A 10,608-nucleotide genomic window follows, 5' to 3' on the forward strand; every position below is an offset into this window, starting at 1 on the left:
AACTCCCCCACCCCACCCACCCGCCTCACTGCTCCTCCGTGCCCCCCCGGCAGGGCACTTCCCACTCCCAGCACTGCCTGGAGAACCAGCCCCTGACCCGAGCACTCAGCCCCAACAGCCTGGCTGGGCCAGCTCCTGGGAAAGCCCCAGGCCCTCTGGCCAAGGGCGCTGGTCAGGAAGAGCTGAGCCCTGTGTGTGCCAAAGCCCTGCCCAGCGCTGGCACGGGGGAGCCTCCCTGCCCCTCGGCTGATCTCTGGCAGTGGGGGGAGAGCGATTTCCAGCCCGTTCACACCCCGAACCTGCAGGCTCCACAGCAGCCTCCGGGGCAGGGACTTAGCATCCTCTTCCCCCACACCCAGCCCTGGGCCCTGCTCCCAGTGACCATGGGGCTGCTCCATCCCCCAGGCAGCCGCCTCTGCTGAGCTGCCTCTCTGGCTGGGCTTGCTGAAGCTCCTGCAGCCAGGTTCCCTGGGCCCTGGTGCACAATGCACCCTCAGGGCTTAACCCCTTCCTGCCCACGCTGTAGCCAGGGGACAGGAGGCAACTAGGTTATGTTGGTGGCCAGCAGCCTGGAGGTGTCGGCTGCCTTTTGGCAGTGTGGACAGGAAGGGAACAAGCTGCTTCCTGCCACATGGGATCAGTGGAGGGGAGAGAGAGACTCTGCCAGATCATCCCTCCCCCACCATCCTCATCTGCAGCTGGAAGCAGCCCCCTTCCCTTCCCTCCTGCACAGCGCCGAAGGGCTGCTACTGGCCACATTCGGGTGTGAACCCTGGCAGAAATCTGGGGAGGGGCATGTGACCCTGCATTCTCCCCACATGTTGCCCCAGGAAGATGCTGTGCCAGGTACCCGGAGAGGTAGGTCCTTCCTGGGGCCTCTCCAGGGGTGGAAGGCAAAGAGCACCAGTCAGGAAGGGTTGAGTGGTCATAGAATCCTAGAGCTGGAAGAGACCTCCGGAGTCATCAAGTCCAGCCCCCTGCCCAAGGCAGGACCAATCCCAACTAAATCAACCCGGCCAGGGCTTTGTCAAGCCGAGACTTCAAAACCTCTAGGGATGGAGATTCCACCACCTCCCTAGGGAACCCATCCCAGAGCTTCACCACCCTCCTAGGGAAATAGTTTTTCCTAATATCCAACCTAGACCTCTCCCATTGTAACTTGAGTCCATTACTCCTTGTTCTGCCATCCATCACTCTGTGAACAGCCTCTCTCCATCCCCTTTGGAACCTCCCTTCAGGAAGTTGAAGGCTGCTATCAAATCCCCCCTCATTCTTCTCTTCTGCAGACTAAGCAAACCCAACTCCCTCAGTCTCTCCTCATAAGTCATGTGCTCCATCCCCCTAATCATTTTGGTCACCCTCCACTGGACCCTCTCCAATGCATCCATATCCTTTCTATAGTGGGGGGGCCCAGAACTGCACATAATACTCCCAAGTGTGGCCTCACCAGACTGAAAAAAGGGCACTTCTCTAGATCTGCTGGCAATGCTCCTCCTAATGCAACCTAATATGTCATTAGCCTTCTTGGCTACAAGGACACACTGTTGACTCATATCCAGCTTCTCATCCACTGTAACCCCCAGGTCCTTTTCTGCAGAACTGCTACTTAGCCAGTCAGTCCCCAGCCTGTAACAATACTTGGGGTTCTTCCATCCCAAGTGCAGGACTCTACACTTGTCCTTGTTGAACATCATCAGATTTCTTTTGTCCCAATCCTCTAATCCGTCTAGGTCACTCTGGACCCTGTCCCTGCCCTCCAGCGTATCTACCTCTCCCCCTAGCTTAATGTCAGTCACCCTCCCACACAAGAGAGGGGTGTGTGTGTGTGTGTGTGTCACTCTTCCCGGTCTGAACCCTAATGCCTTAAAAATAAGAAGGCCAATAAGAAGAATCTAACAGGGCCTCAGTCCTGTTGATAAGGTTTGTAGGATTGATTGCCATTGAACTTGCTTGAATATGAGTAATTTTACCAGGTGTCTTATATTCAGCAGAGGGAAATATGGTCACCCTGCCCAAGGAATTGTATGAGGATGCTCTTGTTCTGGTTTCTGATTGTTTTTGTCTCAGATTCACTCAGCAGCATTACATAAGTTTTTAGCCATTATCCAAACTCCTTTTAAAAAATGTAATAAAAACAAATTTGAGAGGAGCCATTGGCAGGACATGGACGGTGAATCAGAGAAGAACATGACAATTAAATGAAATAAACAGTGAGCATTCTTCGCTCTAGGGGGATATTAAACAGTGTTGACGTCTTTATCCCTTCACTGGAAACGATTCAGGCAGAAAGAAGAGACACAAATTACTCCTAGCTTGGGTGTTTCCTCCCTTTGAATGTTCTGAGTCACTCTGCCTTAATGCTCTTCTTTTGGCTCAGTTGACAGAACCAGGCGTGGTTTTAATTTTTCCAATGCCCTGAGGAAGAACTCAGTGCTTGAGCTACTGATAGTACATGCAAGGGATCTACAAGAGTCAGTAGTCCTTGTGTGTAGGGCCTTCTCCTCCAATCCTGCTACCAGAAGAAGGTAAATGTTTGGCAGGCCTTCTCCTCCTGGAAGGGAAGCTATTCACGAGCAGCCGTGTGCAAAGGCTCAAAGCTGCCATTTGTTTTGCTTGGACTTTGAGTGGTTCTGCTGTGAAAAGTGACTCAGCAAGAGTAACACTGGAGTAACTCTAGGGTTCCATGTGCTGCCCCTCATCTACAGGCCCCGACCCCACAGCTTCCACTGGCCGTAGTTCTCCATTATTGATCAATGGAAGCTGCAGGAGCGGTGTCCACAGGCAAGGACAGAGTGAAGTTCTCCATGATTCTGGTTCCCAGATTCCTCAGCTAATTTTTCTCAACTGCTCTTCACCTACTGCTTTTGGTGCAGGCTCACCCTGGTGTCTGATGCTTTGGGTTGCCAGATGGTTGAAACAAAAATACTGAACACCAGCCCCCACCAAAAAAAAAAAAAAAAAAAAACCACTGGGAAAAAATTCTGTTGAAGGAAAAAAAAGGGGAGGGGACCTAAGTTGTTGAGCCAAAAAAAAAAAAAAAAAAAGGACTCCAAGACTTATTAAGCAAAAATAAAAAAAAATTAAAATAAAACAGCATGTCCCTTTTAAGAGTGAATACAGGGATAGGAAAAGGGGAATGGTTGAGCACTAAGACCCAGGGGAGTCATTGCTTCCCCTTGGTCTTTTTGCCGGCAGCCATTTTGTGCCAGCAGCCTTGCGGAACCAGGTAAACATGGGGTCTGGAGTCAGGGGTCTGGGAGTGTTGAGGGCCAGGGGGAGGAGGCCGGGTGCTGAGTGTTTGTAGGGTTGCCAGGTGCCCAGCATTTTCGCCTCCTGGCCAGGGAAAAAAATCAGAAAATACCGGACATCTTAGGTATCCGATATTTTCTGAATTTTTTTTACCAGAGGTGAATACCAGACACCTGGCTACCCTACTGACGCTCATGCTGGGTTCTCTCATCCCAGGGACTGCCTGGGACTGCCTCTCTCAACTCTGCGGCTGAGATGAACGAGCAGTCCCATGGCACCTTAGAAACTAATAGATATATCTGATCATTGGCTTTTGTGATAAACCCCTCTTCATCAGATGCGTTGGAGTGGAAATTACATCAATCCATAAGAACATAAGAACGACCAGACTGGGTCAGACCAACAGTCCATCCAGCCCAGTATCCTGTCTGCCGACAGTGGCCAATACCAGATGCCCCAGAGGGAGGGAACACAACAGGTACTCATCACGTGATCTCTCTACTGTCACTCATTTCCAGACAGAGGCTAGGGACACCATTCCTACACATCCTGGCTAATCCAGATGTGTGGCTGTTGGCAAGTATTTGCTTAAAGAAATACCAAGGTTGCTGATGTATTTGCTTAAGGAAATTGTTGGAATCCCTATGGAATTCTTTTACCCCACTATCAGCCTGGGCCAGTCCACACTTCCTTGACACTACAGTACAAATAAATGATGGTCACATAAACACTACCCTATGCCAGAAACTTACTGGCTGCTATTCTTACCTACATGCCTCTAGCTTCCATTCAGGACACATCACAGGCCATGGGAGATAGGCCAGTCCTCGCCTACAGACATCCCCCTAATGTGAAGCAAATACCAGCAGCCATGCACCACGCCACAGATACACTCACCCAGGACAAATCCAGGGGCCAACTCTGTCCCACATATCTACACAAACAACACCAGCACATGACCTAACCACATCAGCCATCACATCAGAGGCTCAGACAACTACATATCCACTAATGTGATATATGTCATCAAGTGCCAGCAATGCCCCTCTGCCACATGTATTGTCCAAACCGGACAGTCTCTGTGACGAAGGATAAATGGACATAAATCAGGAACCTGTAGGGGAACATTTTAACCTCCCCGAGCATTCAATAATGGATTTAAATGTAGCCATTCTTCTAAAAAGGAATTTTATCACCCAGGCTATGTCTAGACTGCCGGGTTTTTTTCTTTCTAAAAAACTCTGTTTCGGAAAAAAGCGGTGGCCATGTTTATGCTAATGAGGCACAGGATATTTAAATCCCTGCTTCATTAGCCATTTTGATGTGCTTGATTTGCATCTCTCTGTGGACAGAGAGGTGTAGTCTAGACACACCCCCAGTTACAGAGGGAGACAGTTGAACTGGAATTCATTTAAAAGTTCGACACTCTCAACTTGGGCTTGAATAATTATATTAACCGGTTAACACACTACAAAGGCAATTTTCCCCACCTTTGATATTCACATTTACACGTCAAAAGCTATGAATGGGACACATCCAGTCTGACTCAATTAACTTCATTAATGCTGGTCCTACAACTGACACAACTTCTTTTGCTGTTATTTATATTCTGGATTCTATAATTTCCACTCCAACTCATCTGACTAACATTGCTACCCCCCGAGACCTTTTACTAACTGAGAAGGAAACTTCTGAATCCTTTGAAGTAAAGATTCTGAAACTGGGTTAGCTGTTCTGTTATTGAGAGAGGAGCCAGCATAGAATCCAGTTCATGCTGTTTTAGCCACTGTGACGGGGCGCGCCGCCCCCGCACCCCATCCGGCGGCTCGCCCCACACTCAGCCCGCGGTCGCGCTGTCCCTCCTGGGCGCCACCCAGGAGGCGCGGCGGTACTGCGGGGCCTGCTCCCTTGCCGCGGCCCGGATAGCAGGAGGCGCGGCGGAGACGGGGCTTCGCCCGGGCAGTGACGTAGGGCGGGGGCGGGGCCTCGGCGGCGTGACGGCTGACGTCACCGGGCACCGACGCACGGCGAGGGCGGAGCCTGATGACGTGGCGCGTTGCGTCGCCCCGGCTGGACGCCGGCGGGAAATTCAAAAGGAGGAGGGAGCAGAGAGAAAGGGGGAGGACGGAGGAGCAAGGAGGAGGAAGGAAGGAGACATAGAGCTAACGGAGGAGGAAGGAACAGAGAAGGAGGAAGGAGCGGAGAGGGAGGAGGAGGAAAGATTAGAGGAGGAGGAGAGAACAACGGAGGAAGGAGGCACGGAACACAGGAAGGAGGGAAGTGGGGTAGCACCAGGGGTAAGGGGGACTACGTAGAAGGTGGGGGAAAACAGAGACAGCGGGGAGCCGGACGGGCGCAACCCGTTACAGCCACGTAGGGAAGACAGGCGGCCCCCCCCCTCTGTACAAAGGTGGGATTAAGATAGTTCATATGAGAAGTGCTACTTTACGGGTATCTACACTGCCACTTGATCAACAAAACTTTTGTTGTTCACGGCTGCTTAACCCCTTCCCCCCTTGAACCACAACGTTTCAGTGTGGCAAGTGAAAGTGCGAATGCTGCTTTGTCAGAGCAAAGCAAAGCAAAACCTGCTCAGTACGGAGGGAGTGGAAGTATTTTTATCGGCAAAAGCGCCGACAGACAACATTCATGCAAGCTGACTTTTAGCAACAATTCTGTCGACAACCTTGCCTCTAAAAGTGGCCTAGTTTAGGCATGCCTGATTCAGCATTGCCTGTTTTTAACATTGTGAACATTTTATTAGCAACATTCTCGCAAGATAAAAGGCGTATGGACCACTGACAGGCCTTCACCTTGACAATGTTTTTTCCCGAAGAGGGATTATTTTTGTTGTGTGCTGAAAGCATGCTCTGTTCTCCTAGCAGTAATTATGCTGGTAACACTTATATAATGGTGCCAATCCCCCGATCTCTGACAGGTAGGTAAGTATTATTATCTCTGAGTCATGGCGTGGCTGTAGCATGGTCAGCATCACATGGCAAGTTTGTTTCAGAGCAGAGGTTAGAACTCAGCACCTGGCGCCATATACCACTGAGTAGACGGAGCTGCCTTTTTATACTGTTCTCAATTATTGAGCAGTAACAAAAGTAGCTATGATTTGTAGTAGAGATGGCACAGATACAATGTGGCCAGAATGATTTGCAATCTAGCTGTGGATTCTTTCTTTATTGCAGGAGGAAAAGGAGAAGAGAGATGCATCGTGCCCTACCGCAGCCTCTCTTATTTCCACCACCTGCGTGTCCCGCAGAGTGCGATTTTGAGCAGTGGGTGTCAGACAGCAAAACTAAAGCACACCTGAAAGGTGCGATGGTCTCCGTGTCCAGCTAGACAGCTGTCGTTTTGTAACCACTCCTGGGCGCAGTGTGTCGATGCCACTTTCAGTTCATGAAATCCTTTGTGTAAAGACATAATCCTCTGTGACGTCAGAACCAGCTTCTTTGGAAACGACCAAGAAATCACCAAGCTACAGGTGGGAGAAAAGTGGGAGGAGCAGATGATGTGGTTAGCACTTCACTGGTGCCTTCCGTGCCAGGATCCCGAGGGGTTTTATAAGTAGTCACAAGAGGCTGAGAAAACAGAGGTTGAGAGGGGAAGTGGCTTGTTTATCTCACTCACTTTGTGACTGAACAAGGAATATGGAACCTAGCATCCGAATTTGAACTGGAAAAGGGGAGAGAGGAGTGCTGAAGTTGTTTGAGGCCACTTTTGAACTCCCTATATTCAGGATCTGTTAAGGGCCCAGTACAGGACCAGGAGTAAGCTGGAGCAGCCTCAGGGCTGCTCCTACGTAGGCCAGGTCTACAATGGGGAGAAAGTTGACTCTAGATACGCAAATCCAGCCATGCAAATAGGGTAGCTAGAGCTGACGTATCTTAAATCAAATTTCTGCAGCATCCCCATTGTGGGAGGTCGATGGAAGAAACTCTCCCTTCAACTTCCCTTACTCCTCATAGAATACCAGGATCGATGGGGGTCGCTGTCAATGGTTGATTTAGTGAGTCTTTTCTAGACCCACTGAATCAAACCCCGGAAGATTGATCTCTGGAGCGTCAGTATTGCGGTAAGGGTAGACCTGACCTTATTCTGCTTCCCTTGCCCCTCTGTGGGTGCCGGGAGGCAGAGAATGATGACGCCCTGTGCACCGAGGATAATGACACCCCTTATACTTGGGGATGAAAGCAGGCTGGAGTAGGTCCAACACTGGCCTGGGAGGCCCACTGCACTGGGCTTATCATAGGGCTCTTCCCACCCCCTTTACACTGTTAGAGCAACATAAAAGGGTCTTAGTGTAAAGGAGAATCATGCCCCGGGTCTCCGGACTCCCAGACTTTCATCGCTAGTGCCCACTTCCTCTCTGTGCGCTGTGCAAAAACACAAAGTCCTGCTTTTACACGGCACCTAGGAATAACAAGAAAAGAATGGATAAGGAGCATGGAACATACGATAATGTGCAAGATAAACCATTTCTAATCTAAATACCACATTTTGCATAAGGCAATAGTGTAGGCAGCTGCCCAAAATATTAAATCAGTCGAGATAATGTTGAGAATTTACCCTAATGAGCTATGGCTGCTGTAGCTTCATGGAACAGTACAGAGAGAGGTTTTGATGGCTGATTATTATTGTCCATAGCAGTTTTATTTCAGGTTTGCTATGCTAGTTATAAATGACATGGTTGGGTTAATTGACTTTGCAGCCCACTGAGATGCAAAGAAAGACCGAGTATTTATACCGCAATGTGACTTTTGTTGGGACAAATACCCAGTTTTGGAAAAAAAAAAAAAAAAAAAAAAACACCCTTCCAACCCCATGAGAGACTTTTGTCTTTTCCCCTCCCTTTATTGTCGACAAAGATCCACTGTGGACTCTGCTGTTTGTTTTGTTGTGCGTACCAGCTTTCACCAGTATCCCACAATGCCAGTCCTGATGGCTGTGCTCAGTGTTTTATGATTTCTGCTGCCCTGTAGGCATGTGCCCCTCCCCTCACAACTCTGGGAAGTATCTGACAGCTGAGTGAGCTGCTCCATTTGGGGAACAAAGCAAATCATTGGAGTGCTCCTGTTCTGCCCTGCTAGGAACACAGGGGCAGGCAGATGGCTGCTGCTGCAGGGGGAGGGTGGGAGAGACGGTTGTGCTGCTTTGACATTCGTCAGCACAGAGAGCTCACGGAGCTAGAAGGGAATCCCAAGAAGTGCAGGGATCAGCTCAGCCTTCCCACAACACTGTGCTGTGGGATGCTTATCCACATTGCCTTGCTCGATCTGGCAACAGGGTTCTAGAAACATGGCCATGAAATGTCGACAGCTGGAGGCAGAAATAGGGATGTTAAATTGCGTTTAATCAGCTAATTGAGTAGTCGATGGAATTTCCATTGATTCGTTGATACTGGGGGGAAACTGCAGAGACGCAGCTGGGGGACCAAGCACGAGCCAGGAATCAGGTGTCTGTAATGGAAATGCGGAAGACGGTTTGAGGTCGAGGAAATTAGGTGGTGTACTACAATTGTTCCTTTTGTGCCTGCATTTTCTTACAGGCCTGAATGCTCTAGGCAGCCATTTGTGCTTTTTGCTTCTTTTGTTATTCTCAAAGAGTTAGCTGTTTGCTCAAGATGTTACAGTGTAGGAATGCACTGTTGACTTTCAACAAGTTCTAGGACTGGTCCCAAGGCCAGCCACCTGACATGGGAGTGTAGGAGTGCTTGGGAAGATCACATAGCTATCTTTGCTGAATGTTTTCCACCTGATAATGCTAATTATTTGGCCTGGGAAAATATGCAAAATATCAACAAACTAATTATTGGATCTAGGAAAATATGCAATGTATCAATGATCTTGTTAGGTTCTCAAAACAACTGGTGTGATTACTGTAGATCCAACAGCATATAAAGTCCGGGAATACTCCTGACATTGGAACCTCGGCGTAGACCGAAGCCACAAGAGGTTCTACGTACTGGCCACTGGGGTCTGTCCGCTGTCCTTCAGGGGGTTTCCGACAGCAGAAGGGACGTATGCATTGCATTTTATTCGGAGGCTTGCTTAGGCTTAATAAGCAATGTACTTTCTTAGTAAGCATTGCATTTTACTTTAAGATAGGCTTAGGCTTAATAAGCATTGTATCCTATCCTAAGATTTTCTTCTGAGATTTGTTTAGGCTTAATAAGTATTGTTTTTTATTCTAGAGTTGCTTAACAAGCATTGTACTTTATTCTAATATTAAGCATTGTATTTTACCTTAATATTTGCCTAGTAAAGTTTTTAAGCCTTCACCCAATTTGTGTGCTTATTGCCTCTGAATCCATTAAGGGAAGAACCACTGCCTCTTTGCAATACACTGTCCCAGCTTGTGCACAGTCCCAGGCTTGCATTCAGTCCCTCCCCACCTCGCCTCTGCTTTTTAAATGTATTAAGAGCTTGATGGCTCTTAATACATTTAAAAAGCAGAGGCTCAGCATCTGGGACCAGGCACAAGCTGGGAATCAGCTGATTCCCAGCTCGCACAGTCCCTCCGCTACGCCTCTGCCTCCCCTGCCCCTCCGTGGAGATGGTGCTGGGGGGAACTGGCTTTTAAGCCGGCTCCCCCCAGAACCGGCTCCTGCCCCCCCTTGCTGCCTCTCTCTGATATTTGAGTGACTACTCGATGCTTATCAGGTAGTCAGTTAGTCAGTCGCTTACATCCATAGTTTGGTGGGTTTTCACTTTTGGCAATTTTTTGCATGTCGATAGCACTTTTGTCACCAAACCTTCTGTGGAAGCAGGACTAAGGGAAAGGGGATTTGGGTGGCCATTTCAGGGTTTGTCAGTAGCAGAGCAGGAGTCTGGGTCACTCTGACTCCTGCTAACGCGAGAGCCAAAAGAGACGCTGTGTTCGCCTTTGTCTCTCCCATATTGATAAGAGTGGAATGCTTACCTCAGTGAGAGCCTTGAGATAAGACAGTGTCCGATGGGAACTGAGTGGGCAGGGAAGTAATTGTTTAATGTTATATGTAATAGAAAGGTATATATATTGGCTTTTAATTGTTTTGTATTTGAAGATCCGCTTATGGATGTCTTCCCTTGCAATATTGCTCGGTTAAACTGCCTCTGGCTACTTGTTGCCTAAACACAACGCAGAGTGAAGGCTCATTTTCTTCCACAATTTGGTGCCGTGACTCGGATGGCAACGCCCGGGTAAGGGCAGCGGCAGCTGCTGCGGGCCGTCTCCCCTGCTAACCCCAAAGGCGCCTTGCGAGAGGTAAGAGACCTTTTGAAATCTCTGAGGGGGTCAGAGGGAGGACTGCCCGTGGAGCTGTCTGCCTCATTGGGCTCACGCCATCCGAACTTCTTGAATCTGCAACAAGGT

The 10,608-nt window shown here is 49.0% G+C and overlaps 1 long non-coding RNA gene across 1 annotated transcript in view; it reads left to right on the plus strand.

Annotated features, from left to right (window-relative positions):
* Positions 1–10,263, plus strand: part of LOC106732426 (uncharacterized) — a 36,506-nt gene extending 26,243 nt beyond the window's left edge. Inside the window, exon 4 of the long non-coding RNA XR_012897650.1 lies at positions 6,444–10,263. This is a non-coding gene — a long non-coding RNA (uncharacterized LOC106732426). The remainder of the gene's footprint in view (positions 1–6,443) is intronic.
* Positions 10,264–10,608: the final 345 nt, after the last annotated feature.

Source organism: Pelodiscus sinensis, chromosome 25, assembly GCF_049634645.1.
Source record: "Pelodiscus sinensis isolate JC-2024 chromosome 25, ASM4963464v1, whole genome shotgun sequence".
Lineage (NCBI taxonomy): Eukaryota > Metazoa > Chordata > Testudines > Trionychidae > Pelodiscus > Pelodiscus sinensis.